Genomic DNA, 23,185 nt, shown 5'->3' with positions numbered 1-23,185 from the left:
ACTAAAATCAAAGTGTTAACCAGCTAGCTTCTAATCTTGAGGTTCTGGAAAAGACCCCACTTCCAAACTTATTGGATCATTGGCAGAATTTAGTTCCTTGTGGTTATAGATATGAAATCCCATTTCCTAGCTGTGGCCAGTAGGCGCTCTCAGCTCCTATGTCTCTCTAGTTTTTGCATGTGGCTTCATCTATCTACAAAGCTGACAGAGCACATGGAATCCCTCTTAGGCTTTCTCTTACTTTCCCTTCTACTACCAGCGAAAGAAAACTCTGCTTTAAATGGTTCATATGCCAGGCGGGTGTGCCTCAGTGGTTGAGCAGCAAACTATGAACCAGGAAACCATGGTTTGATTCCTGATCAGGGCACATGCCCAGGTTGTGGGCTTAATCCCCTGTTGGGAGCATGTAGGAGGCAGCCAATCAGTGATTCTCTCTCATCATTGATGTTTCTATCTCTCTCTCCCTCTCTTTTCCTCTCTGAAATCAATAAAAATATATTAAAAATAATGAATGAATAAATAAATAAATAAATAAATAGTTTATGTGATTAGGTTTCACCCACCAAGATAATCTCCCTTTTGCCATATCAAGTAACATAATCATGAGAATGTAGTATATCATCATCTTTCTAGATTTCACTTACACTCAAAGGGAAGAGAATTATATAAAACTAGTCACTAGAGGTCACTCATAAATTTTCCTACCAGAAATGAGTCAGGTTGAATGTTTTGATTACTCCTCAGGTCTGAACATTCAAATTACTACATCAGAATCCTGTTTGCAACACAAAGGAATTGTGGCTGTCTATTAGTGAAGACAAGTCTATGGTTTGTGTAGTTTTTATGGTGGGGAAGAGGAAGATGGGAGATTATCGATCAGGCCTCCTGCAACAACTTCCCTTCTAATCCTCGGCGCTGCTTGTGGAGGTGGCAACCATCTCCTACTTGGCATCATGGCTGCCCTCACACCTCTCAGGAAGCCTAAGGTGGTCAAAAAGAGGACCAAGAAGTTTATCTGGCACCAGTCTGACCAATATGTCAAAATTAAGCAGAACTGGGAGAAACCTAGAGGCACTGACAAGGTGGTGCACAGAAGAGTCAAGGGCTAGATTTCGATGCCCAACATTGGTTATGGGAGCAACAAGAACACAAAGCACATATTGCCCAGTGGCTTCCAGAAGTTCCTGGTCCACAAGGTCATGGAGTAGTGCTGTGGTGTGCAACAAATCTTACTGTGCTAAAGTTGTTCACGACTCCTCCATGAATGCAAAGCCGCGTGGAAAGAGCAGCCCAGCCGGCCATCAGAGTCACCAATCCCAATGCCAGGCAGCACAGCAAAGAAACTAATAGGCAGATTGTATACACATTGGGTTTGTGTTAATAAAACCATAAAATTATGTGGCCCCCCAATAAAAAGGCAGGGAGGTTATCACCAATGAATAATTATTAAGGACAATGGGATAAATAAAGCATTAAGGGTTTTGCTTGCATCATGAGTTGTACTTGTTGGACATACCGTTTATCCAGGGAATCCTAAAGAAAGGTAGGGATGAATCAAACCGAAAGAGTATGTGCTAATGATTGGAATACCAGAGAGGGAATGTTAAAAACAGAAATACAGTGGAATTCGCTACTATAAAGAAAAGTTCCCAATTTACTAGAAAAGGAATGCTGGATGAATCTTTGTACACCATAGGGGAAAACATAGCCATGTCATGGGAACACTGGAGTAAATGACGAGATATTTAATCCTGGCCCCAATTCTTCCCCATCACTTGTAGCATAAACTCGGGCAAGACCCTAACTTCCTAGACCTCAGTGTCCTATCAGGAAAATATAGCAAGAATGTAGGGAATAGGGTGGCATATACTCTAAAACAGTGTGCAACTGGAGGCCCATATGCTCTGGCAGGCCTACAGATGTGTTTTGTTTGGCCCAGGCAGTGTTTTAAAAAAATATAGTATCATATCATTTAATGCCAACATTTTTTAAAAATCTCATTTTTTAAAAAAATCCAGATTTCCAGCTTCTCTTGAAAAACAGAAAGATTTGGAAACACAAGGCTCTGTGGCTCTGCATCAGCTGCCTTCAGTGGACTCAGGCATGGGTACTCCAATTCCCCACCATCCTCACCAGGCGGCTTCAAGCTTTAGGCTTCGGAGAGACCACACTGGGTCCCATTGGCAACTGTGTATTTGACCTTGCCCTAAAGCATTACACAAGTGTTGCCTGTTATTACCTGTAAAATGAGGTCACTGGAATGGATGATCTACTTCTGCTCTCGAGGCTGTAACTCCAGTGGATTAGATGGCTTCTTTGGTCACTTTTCCCAAATAGGTGTAAAATGATCACCCAAAATCCAGGGTGGTCCATGTCCCCTGTGTGTGGTATAAAGGACATAAAATGCTCTGAAAATCAAGCATTTGTACTGCAAGTTGCAGAAAGACTTCAATAAACTGCAAATGTAGTTTTCCAGTGGGCAATGTTTAGGCACTGGCTTCTTTAAAAGCAAATAGAAAGTGGAGATGAGGAAAGGACAGTTACCATCGACACTACGAGACAGGGGCAGGCCTCCAAGAGAGGAGGGGATTTTAGGGAAAATAAACATTTGCCATAAGAGAGCAAATCCCAAGTGGTACATCCAGTGAAAGAAGCCAAGAGTTTATGGTACTTTGGGTTTGTTTTATTTATTTTCCCCCACAAGATACAAATCAATCTATTTAGATAGGGATGGTCGAGAGAACACATTTTATTGCAATGGATAAGTTCCCAAGGGTGAAAGGTCATTGTGTTTTATTTCTAATGTGTGTTTTTCTCTCTTTGGGTTTTGTAAAACCCCATGAGTTTATGAAAATTTGTCCAAATGAGGACATGGAACTTAGCAAATTATTCCTACCTTTAATTCTCATAAAAAGTGGAAACATATACCCAGGCTCATGCACACAGAGCAATACCCAGGCTCATACAGAGTACTCGAAACCCGGAAAACTAATGGAGTGCCAAGCACTTCTGGTACCCTAAGGAGATTACATATATATATATATATATATATATATATATATATATATATATATATGCTGGTAGCCTGAGGCTGCCAGAAACTTTGCCTGCTGAATGAATTATAGAACAGGAAGCAGATGGGCTGTGTATATGAAACAACCACTATCTGGCATGATGTGCTGTGCAATTTGGCTGCAAAGATTAAATTGAGCTATTGAATGTTTAATACACTATGCATAACAAATACAGCCAGAGCCACAAAACAGCATAAATTACAGAATTGGTATTCACACGGCCTTTCCCAGGAATCAATACACTGCCACCGCTCATAAGAGTCTGTTGTTTAATACACATAAAGAAGAGAAGAATTCTTCTATTAAAATGAGTTATCTGGGCTATTTACCAAAGGCAGTGATTTAGCAGTGGTAGAGTCTATGTAGTGCTGTTGAATGCAGATGATAATACTTCTTGTCCTTGTCTGCCTGTTTCACTGTGCCTATCAGTTGCTGGGGCTGAGAGTCCCTTGGGTACATTAGCAGTCAGCCCAGGAAGTGTGTTTAAGTAATGGACATAATGTTCACATTTGCTAGACCAGCCTTCTCCCTAATCATGAATTATTCTTCCCCAAGGCTCAATTGGAACATTACTTTAGAAGCAGAAGATTTAATCCTTTTCAGCTGATTGGAGGGAATGATTACAGTATTATTTTCTTGTACAGGCTGTCTCCAGTGAAGGTGCCTTTTTCTGTCCCCGTCTTTAATAGGCAGCAATCTTTATTTCCCTGGAGGGAAATAGCAATGAATTTGAAATGGGATAAATCTTCAGGAATCCAAGGTGCTGAGGCTGTAGATCACTGCTGGTTAGTTAATTAGTTTAGCCCTCACTTGTTTCATCTTCAAGGTAGAGTTACAAGGGGAAACAGAGGATAGGTGGGTATGTGGGTGGAGTGCGAGAGTGAAGGAACCAGTTGTGGCTAAATAATCAGATGCCTTAAAGCAACAATGCCCCCGTGGATTTCCTTCAGTATAAACGTTCAGTTCTGGATCTTTGATTCCCAGTCACTACAATGACTAAAATAAGCAGTACTTGCCCATTCTGACTTCTAAGGACAATTCAAGTCACTGAAAGGGATTGCATCTTTATCTTGTAGAGATGGTTAAAGCAAAATAAGGCAGAACAGTATAGGATAGGCAACCAAAGCAGTTGTTGCCCTATAGCAGTGGTTCTCAACCTTCTGGCCCTTTAAATACAGTTCCTCATGTTGTGACCCAACCATAAAATTATTTTCGTTGCTACTTCATAACTGTAATGTTTCTACTGTTATGAATCGTAATGTAAATATCTGATATGCAGAATGGTATTTGGCGACCCCTGTGAAAGGGTCATTCGACTGCCAAAGGGGTCGCGACCCACAGGTTGAGAACCATTGCCCTATAGTGATAGTGATATTTATATACAGGTCTGGCCCCAGACTTAGTCCTGGGAGGAAAAAAAAAGAAAAGTTTAAACATTCCTGGTGAGTACTTTTTAAGCACTGCAGCACAGGAAAGTGATAAATAACAATTGGCTAGGTGTGAGGTGTTTTTTTTAATTTTCATGATTAATGTCTCTATAGAAGGGAAAATGTGGCTTAGAAATTAATTACCTTGGGGTGGAAGATCTAAGCCTTGGACATGTCTTCTTGCCCCGCCTGTCTGATGGAGAGGCCACAGAGAACAACCTTCCAATCCCCTGAAGTTTGATTTTTATCAAATATTCCCTTCACCCACCACCATTTTCTGTTGTTTTTTTTTAATATAAATAACAAAGACAGAAAAAGATCAAATCTAAGCAGATCAACTGAATCATAATGAAGTCCTTGTGGGCTAACAAGTCTTGCATCTGATTTAAAGCAGGAAGCCCCCATGTCTAGCTGCCTGTGATCTATTTAGAATAAAACAAGGTCATGCTGCCTTGGCCCTGATTATAAATATATTAAGTTTAAGTGATGAATACCGAATTCATGAGGAGCAGGAGATCAAGAGTGCCTGAGGCTGGCAGCTTTCAATCTCTCTCAGTGCCAAGTTGGAGAAGTAAAATAAACACGCTGTTAAATCAATGCTACAGGACCCATGTACAGAGGCACAGGGATGATTTTGTTTCCAAAGCTGAACATACCGGAGAAAGAGGAGAAACCATGCTAGTGCTTACGGGGAAGGAGGGGGGGCTTCCTTCTATTGGCTGGGGGGAGGGGGGGCGGGGGAGTTAGCACCCTCAGCCTATTATTTTAAGCCACCAAGAAAGATGGGGAAGGTCACATGTTTTCATATCAAAGTTTTCAATGGCACTGATGTGCCTGTTTCTGTACACATGTTCAGTCCTCAAATGCTTCTATTTCTCATGAACGATCACACTGGCTCCCCACCACCTCCACAGATCCTCAGATGATAGGACTGGTATACAAACTCCAGCAACAGTCACCTTGATCTGCCCTCATATTTCAACGAGAGCAAGAATCTCTTTAAAGGACACCCAGCTGGGAAATAGCAGACCTAGAATTGAGACCCAAAGATGCTGTGCCATGTCTATCTACAGTAGACAAGCTGCCAGCCCGCATGTCCCCTTGTTTAAGTCACCCCTGTATTCTGCCCCCAGGAACCCTAAACTCCTCTGAATTCAAAAGTCCCCAAGCCTTGGTAAAGGACCACCAGCACTGCCTATCATTCCTCTGCCAGCTCTTTCAATTAATCAATCAAATCAATATTGATCAAGTACCTATTTACCTCTCTCAACAGCTGAGTTCTGAGCAGAACTGTCCTTCCTGTTCGAGATTCCTTTAGTTGTGTGACCCACCTTTTTGTTTTTCATTTTACTTCCATCAGCCTCTCGTTCAGAAAATTAGTATTTTCCCCAAAGCTGACATTTACATACAGTATAATATCACGTTTCTATTCTGCTGTAGCAGGAAGTAGAAGTGATTATCATATGCCACATAACAGAAGGAGCCGGTGCTGGAAGTTTTCAGTTTTTCCCTCTCCCTCCTGAAGGTAACAAAGTTCAGAAAAATAGCGAAAGCTGCCGAAAGGAAGAGGTGCAGAGAAACAAGGGCATGAGAAGGGGGAACGAATGTGGAGCTAAGGTGTCTGTAGAACTGAATCCTAATCCCAGTTGGAGCGAAGATTACTTGTCTGACCTTGGTTGAGCTGCTCAAACTCCTTAGGGCTTGGGATTTTGTAGTGTGAAATATTAGAGGGTGGACTTAGGTCCCTGACTGCTCTATCTATCTACGGTCCTGATTGCCCCCAAAATATTAATTGGATTTTACATCATTTGGTTTCATTTCCGGACATTTACAATTCTCTGAGTAATGGGTAACATTCATAGCCCAATTATTTTCCCAAGCTCATCAAAATTTAATTTGCTTCGAGCAGTGACACACAGCCTGAGTTTGACGAGGAAGTCAGAAAAGCCACACCAGTGATTTACTCAAGGCTCCCTGTCTACAGAATTTACCATCAGGGATATCTAATGAAATTTTTTCTCATGTAAACATACAGCTTTCACGTCTATTGGAGCTGGAGCAGATGAGCTTCCTGGGACCGAATGTACTAGACAATACGCTCCTTTTCATATAATGAGCTCAGGAAATTCTGCTGTGAACTGGAGGGTCTTGTAGTTATTAAAATGCTTCATAAACGGGAACTCTATCTCTTTCAGGACTTCACAATGCTATTTGCATGTTTAAAATACCTGACCCCAGGATGCATTTATTCTACTACAGTTTTAAAAATACTTTGACCTCCACCCTTATCTGTAAGTATTGATACCTGTGCATTTTTCACTCTCAATTTACTATAAGGTTTGCATGAGAAGGGCAGTTTGACATAAATTTAATGTAATTAATTAGGAGGCAGGAAATATTATTAGAACTTAGAAGTAAGTCACCAATGTAACCATCATTAAATTGCTGGATCAAAAAGTATTTTCTGATAAGAACAGATACTACACTTGATCTTAGCCAAAAGGCCGAGAAGCGATCAAAAAGTATTTTCTTCTTCCTATCACAGCTTTTGAAATCATACTCTGTATCTGCACATGTGATTAGTGAGCCCCTGAAAGAAGCCCGTCCGAACTGAGATGTGCCATAAATGTAAAATACACAGTGGGTTTCAAAGATTAATATGAGGAATGTAAAATATCTCATTAATCATTTTTATATAGATTACTTGTTGAAATAATAGTTTGGACATCTTGAGTTAAATAAAATAGATTAAAATTAATTTTACCTGCAACTTCCTAGTTTTTTTTAAGGCTTCTAGAAAATTTTAATTACATAGGCTGCTTAATTATTTCTATTGGACAACTCTGCTTTAAGTATCTAACAGCTCTATATCATGCTTTATACATCTCTAGCACAATGTTCATTTAGTCTGCAAATCATTTTTAAGTGTTTACAAAGTGCCATGCTCTGTGCTTGATGAAGGAATTAAAAAATGAACACAGTTCTTGTTTTTAAGGATCTAACATTTTAGAAGAGGAAGGAAACTTAATCTATATGATGCTTACTACTTTCCAGTCAGGGCATGACTTTAGTTTAGAAGACATATCAAGGAAGCACATTCAGTCTCCTTTGTATTTCTGCCCCCTTATGATTAAACCCCAGGCCTTACATTTATGTCCTAGGGTGAATCTAGATTTTGTGGAGCCTACAGCTTCTGGAAGCCAGCTTTAGTGAAAAAGAGAGAGAGAGAGAGAGAGAGAGAGAGAGAGAGAGAGAGAGAGAGAGAGAGAGAGAGAGAGATGCAAAAAGACAAAACAAAATTAGGTAAATATTGTAATTGAAGTATGAAATACTAAAATCTAACAAAAGTAGGAATGATTAATCCTCTGAGTGGTTCCAACCTGTCTCCAGAAGATACTTGGCTTAGGTCATGTGGGATGAATAGGAATGCAGTGAGGAGGTTGGAACAGCTTTTTTTGCCAGAAGACAGAGCATGGGTAATGGCACAGAGGTGTTTTCAGTAGGAGTGTAGAAGGAGCCAATAATGATAAGAAGTGAGGCTGGACAAAAAGTGGGCAAGGGACAGATTATGTGGAGGCCTGCATGCCAGTCAAGGGTATGATGATTTCATCCTGGAGTACAGGAATTGAGAGCCAATTAATATTTGGAGTGACATGATCAGAATTATATTTTAGATGGATATTTTAGTGGAGGGACTGGACTGGGCACCCTTATGATTCAAAGTACTCACCTACCTCTGCATTTCTTACCTGAGTAATAATATCAGAATCTCAGCACAATTCCATGTGCCTAGCTTACAGAATGTCCTTTCCCCTAAAACTTCCAACAAGTTCTCTTGGCTGACTGGTGTTCACTGAGTCAGTCTTATCTCCCACCTCTTCATTAAATCCAGACTTCAGGCCCTGTCTTCCATCACCCATCATAAGCTGTTGCTTCTGAATGACCTCCACATTGCCAACCTAGAGACCTGGTGTGGCAGCTCACTCTGGGAGACACAAGGACTTTCACACACAACAAAGAGCTTGGTATCTGAAGAAATATGGTTGTCATGGCAGTCTGCAAAATGAAGGGATGACAATACTCCACTTAACATAACCCCCTCGAATAGAGAAAACTTTTTCTTTAGATGTTAATGAGCTATTGCTTTTTATATTTGAGTTAGCATATGATTTCTTATATTTTAAAAAATCACTTTAGTTCTGTCTATATTTCTAGAGAACTTACTAGCCACCAATCATGTTCCTAACAAAAAATAAAATAAAATAATGCACATATCAAACAGCAGTATAAAATGCCTCCTTAAAATCCAATAATATTCTTAAGAGAAATAAAGATGTAGCCTACTGTGGACAAGCTCTATTTTATATTCTTTCTATTCTACATGTCAAATGGCATATGAAAACTAAAGTGAAAACTACTATGGAAGAATGCAAAACTGTATACCCTGCTGTGTACATTGATTTCTCTCTCAGATTCAAAAGATCAAAATATGTCAACCATTAAAACAAAATACTTACATGTGAGAATCTATATATAGAAAAGTCTAAGTGACCATTCAACCATTCAAATGGTAGCTATGATGCACACTGACCACCAGGGGACAGAAGCTTAATGCACAGGCATGGAAATATAGAACAGACTGATCAATCTCAGAGGGAAGGGGGGATGGAGGAGGGGAGAGGATGAGAAGAGATTAACCAAAGATCTTATATGCATACTAGAGACCTGGTATACCAGTGGGGTCCCTTGGCCTGGCCTTCGGGGATCGGGCTGAAACCAGCAGTTCAACATCTCCTAAGTGATCTTGGATTGCAAGAGGGCGCAGGCCAGGCTGAGGGACCCCACCGGTGCATAAATCTGTGCACCAGGCGTCTAGTATGCATATAAGATCTTTGATTAATCTCTTCCTGCCCTAACCCCCCTTCCCTATGAGATTCAACAGTATGTTCCATGTTTCCATGCCTGTGCATTGAGCATCTGCCCCCTGGTGGTCAGTGTGCATTACAGTGACCGGTCGTTCAGTCGTAACAGTCACTTAGGCTTTTACATATATAGATGGTAAGTATTTGTGTATCTAAATATATCTAACCATAGAAAAGGTACCGTAAAATTATGGTATAAAGATAAAAAATGATACACCTGTATAGGGCACTTACTGAATGGAGCTTGCAGGACTGGATGTTGGTCTGGGTGTCAGTGAGTGAGTCATGACTGTGAAGGCCTAGGACATTGTTGTACTCTACTGCAGACTTCATAAATACTGTACACTTAGGCTAAATTTGATAAAATATATTTTTTTCTTTTTCAATAATTTAACCTTCATGTACTGTAACTTTTTTACTTTATAAACTTTGAAAATTTTTAACTTTTCACTCTGTAATAATACTTAGTTTAAAACACAAACACATTGTACAGCTGTACAAAAATATCTTTGTTCTTCACACCATTATTCTATGTTTTTCTATTTGAAAACTTGTTTTTTACTTTTTAAACTCTTTTGTTAGAAACTAAGACACAAACACACACATTAGCCTAGCCAGTGGTCAGCAAACTGCGGCTCGCAAGGCACATGCGGCTCTTTGGTCCCTTGAGTATGGCTCTTCCACAAAATACCGACTTCTGCGCATGGGCCACGAAGTTTCAATCGCACTGTACGTGTGCTCCTGCATGTGGTATTTTGTGGTATTTTGTGGAAGAGCCACACTCAAGGGGCCAAAGAGTCACATGTGGCTTGCGAGCCGCAGTTTGCCAAACACAGGCCTAGGCCTACACAAGGTCAGGATCACCCATATCACTGTCTTTCACCTGCACATCTCGTCCCACTAGAAGGTCTTCAGGGGCAATGACATGATGGAGCTGTCATCTCCTATGATAGTAATGTGTTCTTCTAAAACACCTCCTGAAGGACCTGCTGTGGGCTCTTCTTGAGGAGCTGTCACTTTTTACCATGTTTGTTTCTTTTTTGCATAGATTGCCTGTAAGTAGATAATACACTATGAACATTACTCTCTATTAATGAAAACATTTTAGTGTTTGGGTCCATGTTTTTAGATTTTTTTAAATGAGTTTACTCAGGTCTGTAAAAGTTTCTGCTAATCCTTTCAGTGTGAATTTAGGGCAAGGGTGTCCTTCTTCTTTTCCTTCTCCTGGAGTTTCCTTTTCCCTTGTCTCTATTTAGCTATGTATTTCTGTTCTAGTTCCAACAATCCTCATTAGTCCATTCCTCAGGAACCACCTCTAGGAGCTCCTCAATGTCATCCTCATGGACATCTCAACCACAGCATTGTTGATTTTTGCAAATTCCTCATCCTTGGCAAAACCTTTGAAATTATGGATAAACCCCTTGAGTATCTTCTTCAAGATGTCATTCATATACTCTGGTCACATCACCTCAAGCCCAAGCAACATCTTGACATAGTCATAGACGTTGTAATCCTTCCAGAATCGCATCATTGTCTTCTCAGTTGCAACAATAGCCTGGACAAAGTTCCTCAAGCAGTTAAAAGCTCCATTGGTTGGGGCAAAGAGGTGGTGTTTGGAGGGAGAAACACCACTTTGATACTGGATTGAAGATCAGCAATAAAGGGAGGATGTCCTGGAGCAGTGTCAACAATAAATAAAATATTGATAGGTATGTTGTTCTCCAAACAGTACTTCTCCATTTTGTTGGCACAGCAATTCAGGAAGGCATCTTAGAAGAGAAGCAGGGTCACCCATGACTTCTTACTGTTCCTATAATACTCTTTAAGGGCCTGGGGTTCTCACTGTACCATATCAGAAAGGGTTTAAATTTGTAGCCTGCCACTTTGCCCCCAAGCAAGACTGTTATTCTGTCCTTAAAAGCCTAGAAACCAGGCATTGTCTTGGCCTCCTTATGGATGAAAGATCTGTCAGCCATCTGTTTCCAGAATAGTGATATTTCATCCATTGAATATTCTCTCTGGCAAGTCATTTTCCTCCACATCAGCTTTCAAAAACAATTTTAGCTGCCTCACATGGACACTTACATACCCACCACTCACTTTCATATTATGTAATGAATAATGATTCTTGAATCATTTAAGCCACCCAGAACTATCAGTATATTCAACATTATAATCAAGTCATCTTTTCTTTCAATATGGCAAACAATCTTTTTGCTTGTTCCGGAAGAACGTCCAGTCTAATTAGCATATTATGCTTTTATTATTATAGACTAGAGGCCTGATGCACGGAATTCGTGCATGGGCCTTGGCTCTCACAGCCCTGGCTTCATCCGGAAGGTCGTCTGGACGGTCGCTCTGCTGTTTGGTCTAATTAGCATATTAGCTCCTTATTATATAGGATGGGACTACCCTCGTATGTACAGTTCATCACTGACCAAAACTACATTATGCACTGCATGACTGTAAATTAATATAATGTTCCTGGCATATGTAGATACTCAATAAACAGTAGCTGTCATCATTGCTGTCATTTTATAGATATCCTTGTTTTTTGAGTATGTATTTTCCCTTCTCCAAAGCAACTATATATCTCTTTAGTCAAATAGAGTTTAACAAAATATCTTCCTAACCCTCATCATGTGTCTACAGATAGCTGATGACAGTGTCTATATTCTTAACTTTTCCTGAAGGGTACGTTTCCTTTGCATGGAAACAAGATGGGTCAAAAAGAAAGAACCTAAAAAAATAAAAAGAAAGAACCAATCAGGTGAACTGTTGAATAAGGGAACTGGAGTCACATCAGTCTCCATACTGGCCTGGACATGGAAGTCAAGACTAAAAAGTGTATCCTTAAAACTAGAGATTATCACATAGTTCAGAAGTTGGTTTGGCTGCACTTCCTAATTTATTTTCTATTCTTTCTATGGTTGTCTCTAAATGTTTTAACATGTGTTTTCTCTCAAATGCTATTTTTAATCAAAATCTTGCTTTTCCCCCAAACAGAAAAGGACCTTAGCATGGCTTTAACTCAAACAGTCTTTTCCCTTCTTTGGGTTACTGAAAGAAATGGGGGAGCATACAGTCAATACTAGTTTGCATTTACCAGCATGCTTTCTTCTTTTATCTGCCTCCCACTTTACCCTTTTTCATTCAATCTGCTTCTTACTGAGGTAAATATGTCAACAGGTCTCTCAACAGAAAGAATAATAAATAAATAATAAACTCTATAAAAAATAAACTGAATAATAAACTCCCAGTTTTCTGTATCTACATTTGTCTATATGATACACTCTTTCTTGACCAAAATTTTAGCTGGGAATACAATCCCATCTTGTTTTCTTATAGGACCTTGAACATTTATTTAATTACTATCTGACATGTACTTTATGTTGTGAGAATTCTGTCACCAGTAAAATTACCTAGAAAACGATAACAACCTGGCTTCTTTTTTCTGGTCAATATTTACTCTTTAGGTATAGATTTGTTCATCAAATCCTAATGTTCCTTGTTATGTGTGAGAAACCATGTATTTTTTCAATTCTAAAAAAAATTTCAGCCATAATCTCTTTATATATAAACCTTTCCCCATTCTTTCTATTCTCTTGTTGGTCCTTTTAATTTTTTCCTCCATCCCTCTAAATTTCTCTTCCATTTTTCCCGTCTCCTTTTCTCTCTGAACTGCATTCTGGTTGATTGTTAGATTTTTACAATTCAAAAAAATATTTTCTTGGGAGATCTAACTACTGATTAACCTATTAACCTATTTACTGAGTTTTACTTCATTCTGCATCTCAGCATTATACCAAAAAAAATTCTTTTAACCTAATTCTCTGATTATACCAAAGAGATGAAAATTCATATTCTTATGCAAATGTTCTTTGGGGATGTTCCTGATTCATATTCTGCATAAATAGCATCTTGCCATTTCAGTCTTATCATAATGACATATTGGACTCTCTTAGTACAAAGAAGCTAGGAAACATTTTGAATAAACATGCAGACATATACTTTTCCAGTTAATTATCTATCCTGTTTTAAAGCATGCTTATTTTAAACGTGTCAAAATGTACTAATCCATACTGCAATTGTTTGGAAAATTTCATGAGCAAGTATATTTCAGCAAGAACAAAAGACATTTTATGCCAGTCAAATTCTCTTTTTTTTTCTGTCACTATAAATGGATTTCCTATTTTCAACAGTTTTTCAAAATCAAAGTCGTATCTAAGCTGACAACTTCTTTGGCAAGTTTCAGCTAGATGTAATTTGAAACAGTCAAGGAAGCAAAGCCTAAACAATAAGGTTTTCAATGAGACTGGTGTCAGATCCTTAACTACTGTCATGCTGCATCTGACACCAGAAGACTTGAGAGGAAATTTGTTAAATAAATACTTGCAGTTAAGGAGTGCACCTGCATTTAGAGTATGTTTACTGAGTCATGGAAATATGTAAGATCTGAGAATTTAGTGATGTTAAACACTTAACAAAAACAGACCTGAAAAATCCCCCCCCAAAGAATTTCTCTCTTTAACCTTCAGAATATTCTTTAGCTATAGTTGTCATCCAAAAGTCATTAAAAGGTCACAATGAATAAAAAAGAAAAAAAATCAAAGCTCTCTTCCTTTTAGCCTCAGGTTACTTCTATACAAAACAAAGCTGTTTACTTTCTGAGGGAGAAAAATGTTCTAATGTGACCTTTTAACCACTACTACCACTACACTTACACACATGGTTTTCTTTAACTAGAATGAAAATTTTTACAATTAATGCTATAGTAGCATTAATTCATGTATTATGTACTCAGGATACATGAACATTCTGTTTTAGAAACATTACAAATTTGAGTACTTTCATAAGAAAAATAAACTACATCACAAGGAAAACCAAAATGAGTCTATACTTGACAGTTAGTTTAATGTATAATAGTTTTCTCTACTTAATCTCCTAAGTATGGTTTCAGATAAAAGTTACTATCTTTCTTAGACTTTTTATGTTTCAACAGCTAAAATATCAACTCTGATATTAAACTCTTTAAGTGAAAATTACTTGAAGAAAAATCAAATCTGTGTTTCAGGACACAGCTAAACCCTTCAAACCCGACAAATGTTTACACAGCTATCACAGAGAAGAACCTAGCAGGTGATGCTGGGAAGATGTGTCTTGATTATAACTCTCTTCTCCTCCGATGCCAACTTCAGCCTCGCTCCTTGTCCTGTACAGAATAGCTGCTCAGACCTATAAGCTACAAGGAATAAATAAATTCTTGGGTTCTAAAAAGAAGGTATTGTGGGGAGAATAGGTGAAAGGTTGTCTCCCTCTCACTGGAGACTAGAACTGAGGGTGAAAGTCATAAATGTATATTCTAGGAAGGCCATTTGACTGTGGAGATTTGTGTGTTCCTAGGGAAGGTCAAGATCAATCCTCAGGAAAAGCCTGACTTTCTGATCCCTGAAAGACCAAGAACGAGCATGCAAATTGACCCTGGCCTTACTTTCTTCAAGCCTGGCAAACGCAAGGAACCAAGTATCCAGAGGCTTTCTTCACTCCTTTGTGCCTCAGCAGTGAACTCACCATCTGCTTGCTTCTAGGCCAATAGTGCACAGGAGAGACTGCTTTCTCTTAAACTTATTTTAGATTGCCCCAACACTCAGCATACCCCAATCATACCTAAGTCCTTGGAATCCAACAAACACAGAGGACAGCTGGCAGAGAGACAAAGACCAGTCTAAACAGGAAAATTCAGACACAGTGAACAGAGCTGCCAGGAAAGATAAAAATTTAAATAGACACACACAAACAATTCAAATGCAGAATTTTAAAAAATGTTTGGGGAGGAAAAAAATATATTCCCACTAAACAATCCAGACATCATTGAGACCAAAATTAATGACATGACAGATCAAAATATCTCAAAATATAAAGGAGTGTAAGTTATGAGGAAATCATGATGATTATTATGAAAAAGATAAAGAGAGGTAAGGTGCAAACAGTAGGAACTAGGAAAGTGAAGACTCAAAATAAAAACAAAGAAATAATTTAATAAATAACAAGCCATTTCCTTAAGGCGAAGAAAGAACATTCTGGAGTTCAATGAAACCCAGGACTGATTATTGTCAAAAACATATACTTGGAACAGGCTGACACAAATCTGGACCTCTGAGGATACAGAAGAAATATTACAAGCACCATACAAAGGAATAAGTTGCCTACATAAGAAAATACATGATTCTCTTACAGTTATAATTAAAAGATAGGAATAAGAACTACTACTAAAAGAAATAATTTGATTCCCACTAATTATAAACACAACCAAAATATTCACCTATCAAGGTGAAATAAATATGCAGGAATGCATAAAGGATATCACCCAGGTATACCATCTGAGAAAAATAATACAGAAAGAACTTAAAAATACAATTAGTAAACCTGAACTTGATCTCACAATTTGGAAATAATATACGTATGTTGAGCCATAAACCTTACATAATAAAAGCCTAATATGCTAAGTGCCTGGTCATCCAGTCAGCCGTTCAACCAATCAAAGCATAATATGCCAATGATATGCTAAGGCTGCTCAACCACTCACTATGGCATGCACTGACCACCAGGGGGCAGATGCTCCAACCAGTAGGTTAGCTTGCTGCTGGGGTCCGGCTGATCGGGACTGAGCAATATGGGCAGGACAAGCCCTAGAGCCCTTCCACAGTCCCTCCCTGGCTGGCCAACCTCCTGCAACCCTCCCTGGCCAAGATCATGCACAGGTGGGGTCCCTCAGCCTGGCCTGTGCCTTTTCGCAATCTGGGACCCCTGAGGGGATGTTGGAGAGCCGGTTTTGGTCCAATCCCACAGGCCAGGCCAAGGGACCCACCCCTGGACGAATTCGTGCACCAGCCTCTAGTTATTTATATTTATACACACAAACATATATATACATATACTTTATAATTTATATTATATACATTTGCACATAAAAATACATACATAATACATATTTGCATTATCTATAATACAACTATATACATGTCATTAAATACCAATTAATAATTGATTCTCTGAAAATATGAAACTTAAGTGTCAAAAACCCTTAAAATAGTAAGAATATACTCAAGGGAAATTCTAAACCTGGAATAATGAAGGGAAGAAAAAAGAGAGAGTAAAAATTTTCTAAATATTTCATTTCATGGGGGAGAAAATAAGTATTTTAGTGAGAAAAATTATAACTCTCAATGGGGATAACAGTATCTTGTTTTACATACATAAAGAAATGTGTATTTATCATAGTTTAGAAAGATAGAATATAAATGATAATGGATCACAAAAATATAAATTACCAGATTAACTCAAGAAATTAAGTGAATATTAACTTGGTCAAGAAAAAGAAAAAACCAGGAGAAGAAAGTGGTCACTAAATAGGCAGATGTGTTGTGCACCTAGTCCCAGGGCCAGACTGGAAAAGCAACTAAATTGGAGAACATCCACCTGGAATTAACAAATTAGACACAGCTGAGGAGACAATTAGCAACTAGGAAGGGCAGAGGACGCCTGGGGAATGATAGGAACAGGGGTCTATCTGGTCAGGAGAGGGCCACCAGGCCACTAGGCTGAGAGGGGGTGAGGTGGAAGCTGCACTGCACCAAAGCCGCCTCCCTTGGCAACAGGCACAATACCCAACTGAGAAAAGGAAAAACCACAAGGCTGCTGGCACCTGGGGAATCTAGACCTAAGACCACAGCCTCAAAGGCTGCGCCCTGACCTGCAACCTGAAAGGCGGCCCGAGCAGCATAGTGCCAGTGGGACAGAAACCACAGTTTCATGGTTGTTTGGCTTTTGTTTTGTCTTTGCTTTTATTTGTTAAACCCAGAACACAGTACTTTTCAGTTGCAAGAACTCACCCCAGGCTACAGAGCAGAGAGAGGCACAGACTTATGGAGCCTGAGGAGAGGCTGTGGAAGGAAACAGGGCAGAGAGACATGACCAGGAATCAGGCATTGGGACATTCGTAACCTTCCAAACCTAAGCAGCCATTTCTCTCCTGAAGAACTAACTCCTCCCAGTAGCCTCAAGTCAGGTAGTACAGCCTGCCATACCCTGCCTGCATTTTGAGCTATACAAAAAAAACAAAAAAAAAACAAAAAAAACAAAGGCTCTGAATAGCCTCAAAGAGCCCTCAGTGACTTGATTGGAAGAGGGGCTGTCCGCTCCACTATTCTGGAAACCAGACTGATAAAAACTCCAGTTTGCCAGCCACCCCCACCAGTCTCCAACCAAGGCCAAAGTAATATCTTGGGCCACTCGTGGAGAAGTAGCTCTTGCTCAGGAAAAAATATCAATCTGATTCCTGGAAAGTGAAACAGCACCACCCCTACCTAAAGCCCTGTCAGACACAGACACTTGAGTGATTAAGATTGACAGATGGCAGACAGGCAAAGCAGGCAGATGGGTCCTGCCTGCTTGCAGCCTAGGCCTGTGGAGACAGAAACAAGCAGAGGAGCTGTGGATCGCTTGGAGCTCCAACACAGCGCTAAACGCCAAATTCAGCGCCTGCCAGTGGTCAGCACCTAACTACCCAACAGGAAGCCCAGAATTGGTGGACAGAAGAGTGGAGTCCTAAACCAAGCCCTAGGGGGCATTAAAATACTGCTGAAGCAAAAGACACTTCAATTTTATTTTTTTAAATTTGTTTTAGTATTGTTATTCATTTTCTTTTTTCTTTTTTCTTTTTTTTACTTTTTTATTTATCTTTTCCTTTTTTTCTTATTTTTCACCTTTTTCTTCCTTGCTTCTCCCTTTTTCATCCTGTTTTTCTTTTCCCCTTTCCCTGCTTTAACTTTTCTTTCCGTTCTTTTTACCCATTGTTAAAAATTGATCTTTATCTGTTTCGTTGATATTATTATTATTGTAGTCTCTGTTGACTTACTCATATATAAAGTTTCCTCTTCCCTGCTCCTCCTACTCCATTTACCCTTCTCTTTGCTCTTTCTTCACTACTCAATTTCCTTTCCTCTCCTCTTTTGCTTTTTTCTTCTAATTTTTTAATTAGTTTCACTTCCTAAATTAATGCCTATTTGCTCTCTAGCCTCTTTTTCAAAAAAAATAAGTAAATAAATACATTCTATTTATTTTTTTTATTTTTTCTCCACTCATTCTTTTTCTCCTTCCTCTATACTAAACCATGGTCCGTCCCCTATTCATCCAATTCCTTAACCTTATTTTCTGTATTTTAGCTCTGCTTCTACAGATTCTGCACCACCACCCCCACCACCCTTTTTCTGGGTGTTTTTTGTTTGGGCTTTTGGTTTAATTGTTTGGTTGTGTTTTCTCCCCATAGTCTTTCTTTTTTTCTTCTTTTATCTTTATCTCTTTCTTTCTTTTTTCTTTTTTTGTTATCTTTTCTTGCTATCACTTTGCTCTCTTTTCTCTCTCCTAATTCTCTTTTCATTGGTGGCCACTTTTAGTGGGGTTATAGGTGTCTTGTGTACTTTCATGTTCTGTTCCTTTGTGTCATGTAGTGTTGTGTTGCACCTCCACAACAGTTGGCACAATGTAGTAGAGAGCAAGCCACAAAACCAGACACCTGAGAGGAGACTCCATCCATAAACAGGACAATGACATTCAAGACCCAACTACATCAAGAGAACCCAAATATCTTAAGTAGGGGGCATCTCTAGAATACCCAGCCAGAAGGCCTGAGAGACTACACTACTAGGTACCACAAAACATCTACTACATAAGACAAATCCAAAAAATCTGGGTGGCATAGCAGTTTGATTAAATGCATAGAAATAATCACAAAGGAACAGCAAAAATGGGGAGACAAAGAAACAACCCACATATGAAAGAAAAGGAGGAATCACCAGAAAAGAAAATAAATAAAATGGAAGCAAGCAATTTGTCAGAGAAAGAACTGAGTCATGGTTATATGAATGCTCAAAAGGCTGGATGAGAAATTCACCAACATGCATAAGAATCAAGAGGAAATAATTACATATCTGCAATAAAGAACACACTGGAAGGTTTCAACAATAGATTAGAAGAAGCTGAGGATTGAATCAGCGAGTTCTAAGACAAGGTAGAAAAAACACCCTAGCAGAGCAGTAACTAGAAGAAAAAAAAACTTAAAAAATAGGAAGAGAGTCTAAGGGAGCTTTAGTACAACAAGAAACAAAACAACACCCACATAATAGGGGTGCCAGAAGGAGAGGAAGCTGCACAAGAAATAGAAAACCTGTTGGAAGAAATAATGACAGAAAACTTTCCTGACTGGGAAGAAAAAAGCCACACAAGTCCAAGAAGCACATAGAGTCCCAAACGATCTGAACCCAAACAGACTGTCACCAAGACACATCATAATTAAATTGGCAAATGTCAACAACCAAGTAAGAATCTTAAAGGCTGCCAGAGAGAGACAGAAAGTTACCTACAAGGGACTTCCCATCAGACTATCAACTAAATTCTTTTTTAAACAATATTTTTATTGATTTCAGAAAGGGAGAGAGAGAGAGAAACATCAATGATGAGAATCATTGATCAGCTGCCTCCTACATGCCCCACACTGGGGACCAAGCCCACAACTCATGTTCTCTGACCAAGAATCAAATCATACCTCCTGGTTCATAGTCGGTGCTCAACACTCAACCACACTGGCTGGACGACTATCAACTGATTTCTCAACAGAAACGCATCAGGCCAGAAGGAACTGGAATGAAGTATACAAAGTGATGTAAAGCAAAGGACTGAATACAAGAATACTCTATCCAGCAAGGCTATCATTCAAAATAGAAGGGGAAATCAGGAGCTTCACAAGCAAAAAAAGGCCAAGGGAGTTTATTACCACCAAGTTAGCAATGCAAGAAATGCTAAAGGGACTGCTATAAAATGGAGAAAAAGAAAGGGAAGTAACACAGGCATAAAGAATAAAAATGGCAACAAACAAGTACATATCAATAATTACCTTAAATGAAAATGGATTAAATGCTCCAATCAAAAGACATAGGGTAACTGAATGGATAAGAAAACATGACCCATATATATGGTGTCTACAAGAGACTCACCTCAGAACAAAGAACCCACACAGACTGAAAGTGAAGGAATAGAAATAAAATTTTCAGCCAAATGGGTAAAAAGCTGGGATAGCAATACTTATATCTGACAAAATTGACCTCAAAGTGACGGTCATAACAAGAGATAAGGAAGGCCACTTCATAATAGTAAAGGGATCAATTCAACAAGAAGATATAACTATGGTAAACATATATGCACCCAATGCAGGAGCACCCAAATACATAAAAAAAACTTCTGGAAGATATAAAGGGAGAGATCAACAGCAATAAAATCATAGTAGGGGACTTTAATACCCCATTGATACCACTGGATAAATCCCCTAGACAAAAATCAGCAAAGAAACAGCAATCATAAACGATTCACTAGATCGGATGGAATTATTTGATATCTTCAAATAATTGAAGATATCAAAACTAAGGAATATAAATTCTTCTTAAGTGCACATGGGACATTTTCAAAGACAGACCACATATAGGACACAGGCTAAGTCTCTATAAATTCAAGGAGACTGAAATCATATCAAGCATCTTCTCAGATCATAATGGCATAAAATTGATATCAACTGCAATAAAAACAATCAAACACATGGAGGCCAAATAGCATGCTGCAATGAATGGGTTACCAAAGAGATCAGAGAAGAAATAAAAAACATTCTGGAAACAAATGAAAATGAAAACACAACAATCCAAAATCTATGGGGCACAATGAAAGCAGTCCTGAGAGGGAAGTTCATAGCACTACAGGCCTACCTCACAAAAACAAGAAAAACTGATAATAATTTATCTAACTTGACAACTGAAAGAACTAGAAAGAGAGCAACAGAAAAAGCCCAGAGTAGGTAGAAGGAAGGAAATAGTAAAGATCAGAGTGGAAACAAATGACATAGAAACAAAAAAAAACAAAAACAAAAGTACAAAAGATCAATAGAACCAAGAGCTGGTTCTTTGAAAGGATAAACAAGATTGATGAACCTCTAGCCAGACTCCCCAAGAAACACAGAGAGAGGACCCAAATAAACAAAATGAGAAATGAAAGAGGTGAAGTAACAACCAAACCCAAAGAAAAACAAAGGATTGTAAAAGAAATACTACAAACAATTCTACTCCAACAAACTGGACAACTTGGACAAAATGGACATATTCCTAGAAAAATACAAACTTCCAAAACTCAATCAGGAATAGCCAGAAAACCTGAATAGGTCAATAACTACTGATGAAATTGAAGCAGTAATCAAAAAACTTCCAGCAAACGAAAGCCCTGGTCTGGATGGCTTCACAGGGGAATTTTACCAAACATTTAAAGAAGAACTAAGACTGATCCTCATCAGACTATTCCAAAAAATTCAAGAGGGCCCTAACCAGTTTGGCTCAATGGATAGAGTGTCGGCCTGCAGACTGAAGGGTCCCAGGTTCGATTCCAGTCAGGGGCATGTACCTTGGTTGTGGGCACATCCCCAGTAGGGGGTGTGCAGGAGGCAGCTGATTGATCTTTCTCTCTCATCAATGTTTCTAACTCTCTATCCCTCTCCCTTCCTCTCTGTAAAAAATCAATAATATATATTAAAAAAGAAAAGAAAGAAAACAATTCAAAAAATTTCAAGAGGAAGGAACACTTCCAAGCTCTTTCTATGAAGCCAGCTTTACTCTAATCCCCAACCAGGTAAAGACACTACAAAAAAAAAGAGAATTACAGGCCAATATCCCTGATGAACATGGATGCTAAAATCTTCAACAAAATATTAGCAAATCACATCCAGCAATACATTAAAAAGATCATGCACCATGACCAAGTGGGTTTTATTCTGAGGATGCAAGGCTGGTACAATATCTGCAAATCAATAAACGTGATACATGACATAAACAAATTGAAAGACAAAAACCTCATGATCATATCAATTGATGCAGAAAAAGCATTTGACAAAATCCAACACCCTTTCTTGATAAAAACTCTCAGCAAAGTGGGAATAGAGGGATCATACCTCAACATAATAAAAGCCTTTTATAACAAACCTATAGCCAACATCATACTCAATGGGCAAAAACTAATACCATTTCCCCTAAGAACAGGAACAAGACAGGAATGCCCAATTTCACCACTCCTGTTTGACATAGTATTGGAAGTGCTAGCTATAGCTATCAGACATGAAGAAGAAATAAAAGGTACCCAGATTAGACAAGATGAAGTAAAACTGTCATTAATCACAGATGACATGATATTGTACTTAGAAAACCATAAAGACTCCATCAAAAAACTACTAGACTTAATAAATGAATTTGGCAATGTAGCAGGATACAAAATTAACACCCAGAAAACTCTGGCATTTTTATACACTAATAATGAACTCACAGAAAGAGAAAACAAAAAAATAATCCCATTTACCACTGCACCAAAAAAATTATGACACCTAGGAATAAGCTTAACTGAGAAGATAAAATACCTGTACTTGTAAAACTGCAGGACATTGAAAAAAGAGATAGAGGAAGATATCAACAAGTGGAAGAATATACTACTGGTATGTTCCTGGACTGGTAGAATCAACACCATTAAAATGCCCACACTATCCAAAGCAATCTATAGATTCAATGCAATCCCCATTAAAATACCAATGGCATATTTCACAGACCTAGAAAAAACTCTCCAAAAGTTGATATGGAATAAAAATTTTAAAAAGGACCCCAAATAGCTGCAGCATTCCTAAGAA

General features: G+C 38.7%; 2 pseudogenes; one reads left to right on the top strand and one right to left on the bottom strand.

Moving 5' to 3' along the window:
* The first annotated feature begins 953 nt into the window (after positions 1 to 953).
* Positions 954 to 1,381, top strand: LOC118667724 (annotated as a pseudogene).
* Positions 1,382 to 6,910: 5,529 nt separating this feature from the next.
* LOC118667826 lies at positions 6,911 to 7,017 on the bottom strand (annotated as a pseudogene).
* Positions 7,018 to 23,185: the final 16,168 nt, after the last annotated feature.

Source organism: Myotis myotis, unplaced genomic scaffold, assembly GCF_014108235.1.
Source record: "Myotis myotis isolate mMyoMyo1 unplaced genomic scaffold, mMyoMyo1.p scaffold_m19_p_12, whole genome shotgun sequence".
NCBI lineage: Eukaryota > Metazoa > Chordata > Mammalia > Chiroptera > Vespertilionidae > Myotis > Myotis myotis.
Note: the sequence above shows the minus strand (reverse complement) of the source record. Positions and strands in the feature narration are given on the sequence as shown.